Source organism: Aphidius gifuensis, linkage group LG3 (assembly GCF_014905175.1).
Source record: "Aphidius gifuensis isolate YNYX2018 linkage group LG3, ASM1490517v1, whole genome shotgun sequence".
Lineage (NCBI taxonomy): Eukaryota > Metazoa > Arthropoda > Insecta > Hymenoptera > Braconidae > Aphidius > Aphidius gifuensis.
Genome location: NC_057790.1, coordinates 23,420,560 through 23,435,229, shown reverse-complemented (window position 1 = coordinate 23,435,229; position 14,670 = coordinate 23,420,560). Strand labels below are relative to the sequence as shown.

At 28.6% G+C, this 14,670-nt stretch overlaps 1 pseudogene; it reads right to left on the bottom strand.

Moving 5' to 3' along the window:
- Positions 1–1,281: 1,281 nt before the first annotated feature.
- On the bottom strand, positions 1,282–2,545 carry LOC122851069 (annotated as a pseudogene).
- Positions 2,546–14,670: the final 12,125 nt, after the last annotated feature.

The following is a 14,670-nucleotide window of genomic DNA, read 5'->3' as shown; positions in this document are numbered from 1 at the left end:
TCAAAGTAAAAACTTAAATTAATTTATATAATTATACCCTCACTTTTATTAAAATAAAATTATAGTTTTATAAAATAATGAATAATTTTTTACAAAATAATAATAAAAACAATAAAAATTTACATTATTTGATTTTTCCTTATTTTATTTGTAGTTTGTATTCTGTGTATATTTAGAAAACAAGAGGTTGCTCCAAGTAAAATGAAAAAGTATAATTATTTATTTGTCTTCTTCAATTATATATTTTTGTAACTAATATAAGATTTTTAATATAAAATTTGGAATGTCGAATAGTTCACAAAGAAAGACCGAAAGATTTATTTTACTTGAATTTTCTTTCAACCAATCAAGAGAATTCAAGTGTAGTGAAGAAAGCGATTGTAATTCTGATAACATTTGTGGAATATCAAGAGTTGGAATATCAACATCATTTGTATTTTTTTGTTTTTTTAATCTTTCTGCTGACAACTTTTCAATAGCACGATCTTGTAACCTTTGTACAGCTTCAACGTCAACTAAACCAGGTCTGTGGTTCAATAAAACAATTTCATTAAATAATTTCATTTCAACTGTAGATAGTTGACATGCTTGCAATGACAATAAAGTTTCTACGAATGCATCAACAAAATCAGGCTGTAAATAAAAAAAATTAAATTACCATCATTATATACTAATTATATTTTATCAACACCAGCAGATAAAGTTCACTTGTTAATTGCGATTGTTATTACTACTATGACTACGAGGTATTAAAATTTTTCTTTAATTCTCGAGATAAATTAAAAGCAATAAAATTATATTAGCTAAATCTTATATATACATTGAGAAAATTATTTACATGTTGCGACAAAAAAAAAAAAAAAAACCTTCAAATTTTTAACTTGCTCCATAAAAAAATATTAAATTGTCACAGTATTTATAAAAATCTTAATCAACAAACAATTGCTATAGCTCATATAATCGGTTAGGTAGTTTTAGGCGTGCGGGATCGAGACTCTCAAGATACATTTAGAACCAAAAGATACAACAAAAAATAGTGCAAACTTTCACGAAATTTTTTTGTAAATTTCCAAAAAAGTTTTGTAATTTTACAAAACTGGAATTACAAAAAAACTTTGTAAAATTACAATTTTTTTTGTAAAATTCCAAAATGTTTTGAAATTGATATTACAAATTTTTTTGTAATTTTCCAAAGTATTTTGCAATCGACATTACAAAATTTTTTGTAAAATTACAAAAATGTTTTGGAGTCGATACTTCCAAAAAATTTTTTGTAATTTCTCAAAATTTTTTTTTACAGTGTTCCAGCAGAGATGCACGATCACCTTGTGATGCCAATATCTTTAAAATATAAATTAAATAATAAGCAACATAAAATAAATTTATTAAGCATTTTTAACTAATTACCTCAATTATAACTTTTGAACAAGACAAAGCTCTGGCTAGCTGCAAACGTTTGTCAGTGGTATATATCAACATATTTTAAAAATTTATCAAGAACAGCACTTGGTGCTTGTCCATTGTGTAAAATCTTTAAGACATCTTCAATTGGTAAATTTGTTTGTAACTTCCAAGCCAGCCCTGATAATACAAAACATTAATCAAAAATTGTTTTCATTGATTTTTAAACAAATTAATAAATAAATAACCTTTGAAAGAAGAAGAATGTCAATATCACCCCAGGCTTGAGCTGATATTCTTGATTGTAATGCTATTTTTTGATATTGTCTTGGTGTTATTTCATGCTGGTGTAATAAATAAAATGGTGAAACAATTGAATCATATCAGATGAGCTCCAGTGTTCCTTGCATGAATAACGCATAGACAATCTAAAACTGATGAATCATACTGAAAATCTTCATCAAATTTTGTATTTTTAACAGCAGTTTTCCACTCCAATAATTTAATGTAATTATGACAAATTGTGTTTCTCTGCAATTTTGTAAATTCATAAATTGTGTTTTAAAACATTTTGATAATTTTTGAAGTAGTCTAACTTCATCCTTTGTATTTTTAACAATTATATTAAAATTTGTCATCTAGAAAATTGTATAAAATTATTTGAAAATATTGTCATTGAATTATGTGATTGTTGTTTCAGGTAAAATATTAAATTGATAATTTAAAATACTTACAGCAGCATCAAGAGATCTTCCTTGCATTCTAAATAAAAAAAAATTTATATTTGTTAATTTTGATGGATACTTGGAAGAAATAATAATAAACACTTACGTTAGTAAATCAGTGATACCATTTGTTAATAATCTTGTTGCAAGATAATGTGTGTAAACATCAATGGCATCAGGTTTATATCCATCAACAAACGTTGTACTAATGCTGGTTTCAATGTTTTAGTTATAAAAATAATAATAATTAATATGGCATTTCCATTACCACTTGCAATTGCTACATCAAGTAATGCTGTCTTATTTCCAAGTGATTTATAATATTCTAGAGTGAATGGTTGACCAAGTAATATTCTACTGAGAGTTATCACTGGATCTGTTGTTGGTTTTTCATCAGATAAATAAATTTTATCAGCATTTAAAACTAAATTAAATATTTGAAGACGGGACTTGTTTTACAAGACAACAACTTGAACTCATCTATGGAGTAAGTTTTATCCAATGACACTATTATTTATTCATCACATTCATAAATAAATCCAAAAAGTTTGCTTGTTTGTTGATTAACATTTTTATAATTACTACATGTCAAGTAGTATTTTTATTAAGGAACGAGTCAAACTATTAGAAAATATATCCAAAGAAATATCAATGATTTTATCAATTCATATTATTTTTAACATATTTATTGATATTTTTTTAATTAAATATTTTGTGTTATTTATATACATTTTTTTTTATATATCGTTTGGGAGTTTGAATTATTTTTCAATCATTACTTTTAAGGCTTAAAATTATTCACGAGAAATGAAAAAAAAAAATCAATTACCATAATACTTCCCTGGTAGAAATAATCTTTCCAGATTTTCTCTGGATTTCTCCGGATTTCCTACGCAATTAAGACTTCCGGAGATATTAATCCAGAGTTTTTTCGGATTTTCTCCGGATTTTTTAGAAGAAAATTCCTTTTTTATTTTTCGTATGCAAACTTTTATTTTTGTTTTTTTTTATTGATTTTTCCATTTTTTTTGATGGTTTTTTCAAGCTAAAATTTCGGGAAAATTCCGGAGATAATGTGAAAATAGTCTGGAGATCACTCCGTAAATATCTCCGGAAGTCTCAATTACATAGAAATCCGGAGAAATCCGGAGAAATACAAACTGCAGTTATTATTAATAAATTACGATATTAATTGAACTTTTTTTTTTTCATTCACAGATCGATTTTGTTAATGCATTTGTATCATATATATTGTCATTACAAACATTTTCTCAGACTGAATTGAAATTATTTACTACCGTTGCTGTATTGAGCCGAACATACTCTGATAATATAATACTCGGTAAATTTCATTTTTTTGATAATGACAGAGCTGTAGAAAAATTTAAAGATTTTTGTGCGGATTTTTTCGATTTTGACATTTCAAAAAAATTGTTGAGATTACGGGAACTTGATGAACAACGCAATAATGAAATGGATTGGTTTAGGAGAAATGATTGGCTTGAATTGGATATTTCGAGACAAATTGCTGAGCGGTTAAATATTCCAGTCCTTATTACCATGGTAAATACCTGCTACATAATTTTCTTTTTATTCTTTTCTTTTTTTTTTGAGGGATAGATAAATTTATTCTCTAAAATTTATATATATTGATGATAAATGTATTTATGTTGAACAAAGCCTAAAAGTTCAGCGAATCTCATGGGAGCCTCATCGATTGCTGAATTTGTGGAAATGGAAAAAATAAACAATATAATGAAATTGTTGTAGAAAAAAAAAAATCGAAAAGATGGCTGATGGATGCAGCGACAACGAGGTGGATCAGAAGATGGCTACAGGAAATTTTGCAGGTGATTTGATCGTTCCGACCGCGTCTGCTTCAATAATGGCTGATATGTGAGTATAATAAATTATAAATTTAATTACTGAATATAATAATAATATATGAAAAAGAAAAAACGTAATTTTTTTCCAAAATGTTCAATAATATTAATACTCAAAGAACGTATGTTACGTCTTCTTGGGTAAGTTCCAAAACCTTGCAGTTGGTTCGTGATCTTCAAGATGGCTGACTTTAGTGTTTTATATTTTTTTTTTGGTGGCAGCCCTGACTTTGAGTGACAGAAAAAAAAGTAAACAAATATAACACCTAACCCAGGTTTCCAAAATATTTTTATATTAAAAAAGTGACTGATGCATGTTCTCTTTATTTTAATTGAAGTATAATTATATTTCAAATAACCCTGGTGAAAATATTTCTCGGAATTTTTCCGAATCTCTCTGCGGTTACTCCGAATTTCTCCCAAATTAGCCCATGCGGAGAAATGAGTGGAAAAATATTCTCCTCGTCGTTGATTTCGGAAGAATTTCTTCGCGGTAAAATTATTTTTTTCATATGTTTCTCCGCGCGTGTTTTTTTTCGCGGAGAAATATTTCCGAACGTTCTCTTACCCAAGTTGATTTGCAGAAACGACGGAAAACTTTCTGCTCGTCGTTGATTTTAGAAAAAATTTCTCAGCAGTATAAAATTATTTTTTCACACGGTTGGAGAAATGGCGGACGAATCTCTCCCTTTCTCTAACTTTCTCCACCATTTGTTCAATTTTTTTCGAACTTTTTTAATTTTCAATTTTTCCAAAAAAAAATGACTAATTATTAATTGTTACATAACGCAAAGCATAATGATGTTTATTTTTTATGAAAATAATGAAAATTCAAAGACACTTTTTTTTCAAAAAAGTTGATATACCTGAGGTACTTGGTCTATAAAAATCCCGTGATCGTTTCATTAAATTGATAAATGTGGGGAAATGAGTGGAAAAATTTCTCCTCGTCGTTGATTTCGGAAGAATTTCTGTGGTAAAATTTTTTTTTTCACACGTTTCTCCGCGTATTTTTATCGCGGAGAAATATTTCCGAACGTTTCTCCGCCTAAGTCGATTCAGAGAAAATTCTTAAAAAATTTCTCCGCGGTAAAATTTTTTTTTTCACATGTTTCTCCGCGTATTCTCATCGTGGAAAAGTATTTCCGAACGTTTCTCCACCCAAGTCGATTCGGAGAAAATTCGGAAAAAAATTTTGATACCTTTCTCCACTCATTTCTCCGCATGGGTCAATTTGGGAGAAATTCGGAGTAATCGCGGAGAAATTCAGGAGAAATCGCGGAGAAATATTTTCACCAGGGTAGACAAGCAAAAACCAATAATCAGCAATTAATAAGTGTAAAATAATAAATCAATAATTAACCATTTTATTTCCAAGCTACGCATCACAATACTTCAACAATAACCTCTTCAACTAACTGTCTCAACTTTTTTTTTTTTTTTTTAATTTTATCAGATTTATTTGTTTATATATTATAGTCATTAATTATTTAATCAAAAATGAAAGCATGTAAAAAATAAAAAAAAAAAAAAAAGAAAGAAAAAAAAAAATAATAATAATCATCAATGTCAGCTAAACATTGTTTGTCTTCATCAAGTTGACTTATTAATATTCGTAATTGTTCTCCGGTGATGATTTACCTAATTTTTCGTGATATTTTTTTTTTTTCTTTTCTCTCTCTCTCTCCCCCTACCACTAGCTATACTCGCCCTCCAATTACGCGTGAATTTTTCGACGAATAAAACCGTTGCCTGTTTCGAGAGAAAAAAAAAAAAGAGTCCTTTCTGTGGTTCATCATGATGTGCACAGCTACACGGTTTCTCTTGTTTTTATTTGTAATTTAAGTTATAATAGATACGTCTACTATCGCCAACTTTTTTCTTTATTGTAAAACGAACCGAGCGTAAAATCTTTCGTTGCTAAAAAACAAAATCGTAAGTAGACAAGCAAAAACCAATAATCAGCAATTAATAAGTGTAATAAAATAAATCGATAATTAACCATTTTATTTTCAAGCTACGCATCATAATACTTCAACAATAACCTCTTCAACTAACTGTCTCAACTTTTTTTTTTTTTTAATTTTATCAGATTTATTTGTTTATATATTATAGTCATTATATTGATCTCGTTGAAGTATTAAATTCTGATAGTTCAATTCAACTTAATCAATTTGTTTACATTTTTATAATAAATTATTTGTTTTTTATATATTTGTAAGATTAATGAAGCATTTGGTGCTCAAACATCGGCTTGTGCTAAAGATTTAAATCTTGATATTAATGAATTGAATGTTGATGGTGGCGCAATTGCACTTGGTCATCCACTTGGTGCATCTGAAACAAGAATAACAGTTCATCTTATTCATAAACTTAGGCTGCAATTATTATTTTATCAATGGCCCATTTATGATTATCATTTATAAAACAATAATATGATTGTTGTTTTTTTTTTTTTTAACAGACAAAGAAACGGAAAATTCGTAATTTGATCTGCTTGAATTAGATGAGGCCAAGGTATTGCTCTTCTCATTAAAAATTCATTTTTGGAATCAATGGGCACTTACATTAACATATTATATATGCAGAAACAAATAAGCTTTGCACATGTTTGTTTTAACAAAAAAAAATCAAGCATGTCTTCTTAAACACCCCTGGTGAAAATGATTTCTCCGATATTTCTCCGATTTTCTACGCATATTGTTGAATTGAGATTTCGAAGAAAAATCGGAGTAAAACGACAAAAAATCATTTGTTCCGATTTTCCCCGCGCGGCTTTCGTCGGCATTTTTTCCGATTCTTTTCGAATTACTCTAAATTTTCAAAATCTGAGAAAACCAAAGAAAATCGGAGAAATCATTTTCACAAGAGACAGTATTACTTTACATGACTAAAAATACAATAATACTACGACGTGTAGGTTATTTAAAAAAGGATCTTGAACTTTGAGCCCGGGATAAAATTTGAAAAAAAAATGGCTCAACCATTGAAACTGGCGTATTTAAGGCTCGCGTATAACAGGTCAGTTACGTCTCGACACATTATTTTCAAAACTCGAAATTTTATTCCGGGTATGGTAAAAGTTTGAGGTTTGAGTTCCTGAGAAATCACGTGGGTTCCCTGGTGGAACTATTACTCCGGCATTGCTTCGTTTTTGGCCTATTAGCGGGGAAATTACTCCAGCATGAGATTAATGCCGAAATAATTTCGTTAGCATGAAATTAGTACCAGCAAAATCATTTCGACAAAAAACCAGCATTGATCTCATGCCGGAATAATTTTTCCGTTATTGATGTCATGCCGGAGTAATTTTTTCGTCATCAATCTCATGAGTCATGCCGGAGTAATTTCTCAAGAAATGGGCTAAAAACGGAGTAATGTCAGAGAAAGCCGGTGTAATGCCGGAAAAATTTTTCCACCAGGGTTTCTTCCATTTTATGTTGTTTTATCCCACTAAAATATAATAAAACTGGAAGATGAACTCTCGCGTCAAAAGCGTCGCCGAGAGAGAAACGAAATTGGTGTTTTCTTGTCCTTGTCAGTACAGTCACGTCAACTAAAATTGGTTGAGACTACTATATATTTAATACTTCTATATTGCGCATCGCCTATGCTTTCCCATAAGTGGAACGTTGTCACCTCAAACGGTGCAGACAATCTTTTTGTCTTAGTCTTTCCCGGCTTTAGGCAATGACAAGGGTGTGAATTCGGCAGAACTCGGCTTGCATGTATGGAGACTACTGAAATATAATGTATCGTTTAGGCAAGAAGACTAGAGGCCATATTTTTAAAAAACAGAAACTTGGAAAAAAATTAGGAAGTTCCCCCGCCGGGATTCGAACCTGGGTCTCTTGTATTGGGCGGACTGCACAAGTCATAGATCGTTTTACGTATATAGACTAGGGATGAGAAAATCTTTGATATTTTTCTTTTTATTTTTATTTATTTTTCGAGTTTGTTAGGACAATATTCAGTGCATAAAAAAATATACAATAGCCGTTACAAAATTATTTTCTAAATCATTGCTTTTTTTTATTTTTATTAATTCAGTATAAAATTACATATAAAAATATGCCGAGTTTATTATCAAAAAAAAAAATATATATATATATTAGATAAAAATTAGATGGAATAATTGAGGGAAAATATCATATTTTTAATGGAAAAAAATTATGGAGAAAGAAGATTAACTTGGCTACTACGTCCACACGAATTATTATCATTAATATTTTGTTATTTTTTTTTCATTTTTATTTTTTGACTATCATCAATGAATAATAATTAAAAAGAAGTAATCAAAAAAACCCTGGCTTTAGTGGATTTTTTACAAGCAAAGAAAAATTTACATTATTTGATTTTTTCTTATTTTATTTGTATTTTGTATTCTGTGTATATTTAGAAAACAAGAGGTTGATCCGAGTAAAATAAAAAAGTATAATTATTTATTTGTCATCTTCAATTTTCTTTTTTGCTATTTTTTTTTTTAGCTCGATGATTAAGTCAGTAACATTCGAAAGTATTTTTGTAACTAATATAACATTTTAAATATAAAATTTGGAATGTCGAATAGTTCATAAAGAAAAATCGAAAGATTTATTTTACTTGAATTTTCTTTCAACCAATCAAGAGAATTCAAGTGTAGTAAAGAAAGCGATTGTAATTCTGATAACATTTGTGGAATATCAAGAGTTGGAATATCAACATCATTTGTATTTTTTTGATTTTTTAATCTTTCTGCTGACAACTTTTTAATAGCACGATCTTGTAACCTTTGTACAGCTTCAACGTCAACTAAAGCAGGTCTTTGGTTCAATAAAACAATTTCATTAAATAATTTCATTTCAACTGGAGATAGTTGACATGCTTGCAATGACAATAAAGTTTCTACGAATGCATCAACAAAATCAGGCTGTAAATAAAAAAAAATTAAATTACCATCATTATATACTAATTTATTTTATCAACACAAGTAGATAAAGTTTGATTGTTGAGAGAGAGAGTATTATTATTACTATGACTACGAGGTATTAAATTTTTTATTCGCAATTAAATAAAATAAAATTATATTAGCTAAATCTTATATATGCATTGAGAGAATTATTTACATGTTTACAAAAAAAAAAAAAAAAAAAACCTCCAAGTTTTTAACTTGCTCCATAAAAAAATATTAAATTGTCACAGTATTTATAAAAATCTTAATCAACAAACAAGCAAACTTTCTAGATCTGTTTATTAATATAAAAAAAAAGTCAATCAAATATACTTACTCCATACATAAGTTCAAGATGTTTCATTAAATAACCTGCACGACGTATTACGATTGAATTCCTAGTGATGTAAGGTGATAGCGTAGAAAAGCATACCTCAATCAAACCGTGTTTAAGAAGACATGCTTGATCTTTTTTTATTAATGATTCAAGACAAGCATGTGCAAAGCTCATTTGTGTCTGAGTATAAAATGCAATGGTCCCTGCCCATTGCTTCCAATAATAAATTTTTTCCATTTCCTCAAATTCAGCAATCGATGAGGCTCCCATGAGATTCGCTGAACTTTTAGGCTTTGTTCAACATAAATACATTCATCATTAATATATATAAATTTTAGTTTGAGAGAATAAATTTATCTATCCCTCAAAAAAAAAAGAAAAGAATAAAAAGAAAATTGGGTAGCAGGTATTTACCATGGTAATAAGGACTGGAATATTCAACCGCTCAGCAATTTGTCTCGAAATATCCAATTCAAGCCAATCATTTCTCCTAAACCAATCCATTTCATTATTGCGTTGTTCATCAAGTTCCCGTAATCTCAACAATTTTTTTGAAATGTCAAAATCGAAAAAATCCGCACAAAAATCTTTAAATTTTTCTACAGCTCTGTCATTATCAAAAAAATGAAATTTACCAAGTATTATATTATCAGAGTATGTTCGGCTCAATACAGCAACGGTAGTAAATAATTTCAATTCAGTCTGAGAAAATGTTTGTAATGACAATAAAAATGATACAAATGCATTAACAAAATCGATCTGTGAATTAAAAAAAAAAGTTAAATTAATATCGTAATTTATTAATAATAACTGCAGTTTGTATTTCTCCGGATTTTTCCGGATTTCTCCGGATTTCTATATAATTGAGACTTTCGGAGATATTTACGGAGTGATCTCCAGACTATTTTCACATTATCTCCGGAATTTTCCCGAAATTTTAACTTGAAAAGACCATCAAAAAAAAATGGAAAAATCAATAAAAAAAACAGAAATAAGAGTTTGCATACGAAAAATAAAAACGGAATTTTCTTCTAAAAAAATCCGGAGAAAATCCGAAAAAACTCCGGATTAATATCTCCGGAAGTCTCAATTGCGTAGGAAATCCGGAGAAATCCAGAGAAAATCTGGAAAGATTATTTCTACCAGGGAGGTATTATATGGTAATTGATTTTTTTGTTTCATTTCTCGTGAATAATTTTAAGCATTAATAGTAATGATTGGAAAATAATTCAAACTCCCAAACGATATCTCCTATTATAAAAAGAAGAAAAGTAACGGCGGTTCTTTCTTCTGTGATTGGTTGTTTTGTTTCCCTAGATCGATATTCTTTTTTTCTCTCTTTTTATTTTAATAAAATAAATTTATTATTCTGTTTCTTCGTCTGTTTTTTCTAAGTGTTTTTTTTTTTTTTTTGTTAATTTTATAATATTGTGGTTGGCAACGGTTGCTGTGTTGTCAAACATTCTATCTCTTTTTTCTTTAAAAATACTAGCTCATACCCGCGCTTCGCGCGGGTTTCTTTGTGAGTTTTTTTTTTTAACCAAAAATTATAGTCAAAAATAATAGTAGAAATAATTTTACAGAAATTTAATTCAATTCATTAATATTAAAATGAATTGTAAAAATTGAAAAAAACCCTATTATCTCGGAAATTCAACAACTGATGATAGCTAAATGGAGGCATGTGGGCGAATGAGGGGTCTCTGGTAGCCTGGGTTTTTTGATCACTGAATTTTCGAAAATTTTAGATTTTATGATTTTCAATATGTACATTGGGGTAGGTTTAGACTTGAACGCGGTTTTTCCGGGAATTTTCAAAGGTATAATTTTTTTTTCGTCAGATCAAGGGCCGATTATATAAAAATATTTACAGGAGGTGGTTCAAAAATAAATAAAAATAATGTAGGATTTTTTTTATAATTTTCTACGCGATCGGTCAGGGGTAGATTGTGGTAGGTTTAGATATAAACTCGGTTTTACAGAGATTCTTGGAGAAATAGTTCTTTTTTAATTAGTCAAAGGGCTGATTATGTGAAAATAATTACTGGAGGTGGTTAAGAAATAAATAAAAATATTCTGAAATTATTTTTATAATTTTCTACGCGATCGGTCAAGGGTAGAATCGGGTAGTTTTAGATATAAAATCGTTTTCACAGGGAATTTTTTAAGAAATAATTTTTTTTTAATTATATAAAGGGCTGATTATGTAAAAATAATTATTGGAAATGGTTAAGGAATAATAAAGATAATGTCAGATTTTTTTTATAATTCTTTACGCGATCGTCAGGGGTCGATTGAGGTAGGTCTATACGTAGATATAAACTCTATATGTAGATATAAACTCGGTTTTAGAGGGATTCTCCGAGAAATAATTTTTTTTTAATTAGTTGAAGAGCCGATTATGTAAATATAATTAATGGAAGTGGTTAAGGAATAAATAAAGATAATGTCAGATTTTTTTTATAATTGTCTACGCGATCGGTCAGGGGTAGAATTGGGTAGGCTTAGATATAAAATCGTTTTTACTGGGAATTTTTTGAAAAATAATTTTTTTTTAATTAGATAAAGGACCGATTATGTAAAAATAATTACTGGAGGTGGTTAAGAAATAAATAAAAATATTCTGGAATTATTGTTATAATTTTCTACGCGATCGGTCAAGGGTAGAATGGGGTAGGCTTAGACTTGAAGGCGGTTTTTCTGGGAATTTTCAAAGATATATTTTTTTCTTCTTCAGATCAAGGGCCGATTGGGGTAGGTTTTGATATAAACTCGCGGTTTTACAGGGATTCTTGGAGAAATAGTTCTTTTTGAATTAGATAAAAGGCCGATTATATAACAATAATTAATGGAGGTGGTTAAGGAATAAATGAAGATAATGTAGGAGTTTTTTTATAATTTTTTATGCGATCGGTCAGGGGTAGATTGAGTAGGTTTAGACTTGAACGCGGTTTTACTGGGAATTTTTGAAGTTTTAATTTTTTTTTTTATCAGATCAAGGGCCGATTATTTAAAAATAATTACGGGAGGTGGTTCAGGAATAAACGAAATTATTCTGGAATTTTTTTTATAGTTTTTTACTCGATCGGTCAGGGGTAGATTGGGGTAGAATTAGATATAAACTTGGTTTTACTGAGAATTTTTTAGGAAATAATTTTTTTTCAGTCAGATAAAGGGCCGACTTTATAAAAATAATTACAGGACGTGGTTAAAGGATAAATAAACATAATGTTGGAATTTTTTCATAATTTTCATAATGAAGTGATTTTTTTAAATAGGATAATGAACTTATTATCCTGTTTCTTCGTCTTTTTTTTAGGTGCGTGAACTAACCATGCATAAGTTCTAGAAGAATTTTCTAGGATACTTATTAAAAACGTCTTAATTTGTACTATTTTGTATCGTAAATTTTTTAATTTGTATTTCAAAAGTAAAGGGTGAAGAGAGGGTTAAAAACCTACTTTTTTTTTGGATGAATTAGGGGGGAAAAAAAAATTACTACAAACGCAGAATAATTCGTATACTAATTTGTACCAGCTGGTATTGCTAGCTGGTATTGCTAGCAAGCCCGAAATTTGTACCTGAAAAAAAACAACAAAAAAAAATTATTTACTCCAAAATGTGAATTGACAATTGCATATCTGCTTTAATAAGTAGTTGGAGTAAATATTTTTTCTTTGTTGTTATGTTTGAGGTACAAATTTCGAGTTTGGTGGTCGAAATATGTTGATTAATAAAGCAGGTATACAATTGTTAATTAACATTTTGGAATAAATAATTTTTTTTGTTGTTATTTTTCAGATACAAATTTCGGGCTTGGTGGTACAAATTAGTACGAATTATTTTGCAATTGTATTAATTTTTTTTCCCCCTAAGTCATCTAAAAAAAAAGTAGATTTTTAACCCTTTCTCCATTATTTAATTTTGAGATAAAAATTAAAACAATTACAGTACAAAATTGTTTCAATTAAGACGCTTCTAATGAGTATCCTAGAAAATTTTTCTATAAGACTTATGCAGGCTAGGTTCACGCACTCCTGTCTTATCTCTTTTTTTTTTTTTAAAGTGAAAAAGGCAGAGAGACGCGCCGTAGGCGCGTCATGTTAACTAGTATAAAAAAAAATTTAAATAAATAGCACAAAATATTTAATTAAAAAAATATCAATAAATGTGTTAAAAATAATATGAATTGATAAAATCATTGATATTTCTTTGGATATATTTTTTAATAGTTTGACTTGTTCCTTAATAAAAATACTACTTGACATGTAGTAATTATAAAAATGTTAATCAACAAACAAGCAAACTTTTTGGATTTATTTATGAATGTGATGAATAAATAATAGTGTCATTGGATAAAACTTACTCCATAGATGAGTTCAAGTTGTTGTCTTGTAAAACAAGTCCCGTCTTCAAATATTAATGAATTTTCCTCTGTCATACGTCGAGACATCAGACAAACCCATACCTCAAAAAATTTTTCCGTTTTCAACAATTCCATATTCATTGGCCTTATGTCATTTATAGACGTAATAATTTTGATAAGAATATTATCTACTTTTGGAATTGATAATTCAACTTTTCTTGCAAATTGTTCGAATAACAATACTCTTTGTCGTTTAACATCTTCAGCACTTGATGATGCTTCCATTTGATTTATTAAATTTTCAGCCTTCATTAAATATACATAAGTTTATCATTAATACAACTATATAAATTCAAGGTATCTTAATTTATGAAAATAAATTTATTATATCTACTTGTTATTAAAAAAAAAAAAAAAATATATATATATACACGTTTTTACCATTTTAGAAGCTCAGGTTGGTGTGGTCGTGCCTCGTGGTTCAGGTAACAAGTAACAGGTTGTAACATATGCTGATAAATTGCTATAAGGACATAGAGTAGAATGCAAGGTAGAGTTACCAAAGTAGATTAGAAACCAAAGGAGCCAAAGGACATGTATATAGAGACCTCTAATCACCTTGGTTGGAACCTAGTCCTGAACCGGTGCCATGCAGGTGCATATTTACCTCTATGGATACATATACATGTATACTGACTGACTGTCAACAATTTTCTAATTTATAAAATTGTCAACAAATAAGAAAGATTATATTTTTTTTTTTTTTTTGTGTTTCTAAATTCTAATGGTTTCTACTATACGTAGCTTGATTTGTAGAATATGTAATTTTTTTCAAGACTTTTTTATTGTTTTTTAGTTTAAAAAAAAAAAAGGTTGAAATCTCCATAAGAGCCAAAAATTATACCTTTGTATTCAGAATTAATAGAGCTACCTGTTTGTAAAATTTCACAACATTGCATTAAAAATAACATGGGTCTAGTAAATAACCTTTTTAAAAAAAAATGTTTAAAATTCATTTAGGTATAATA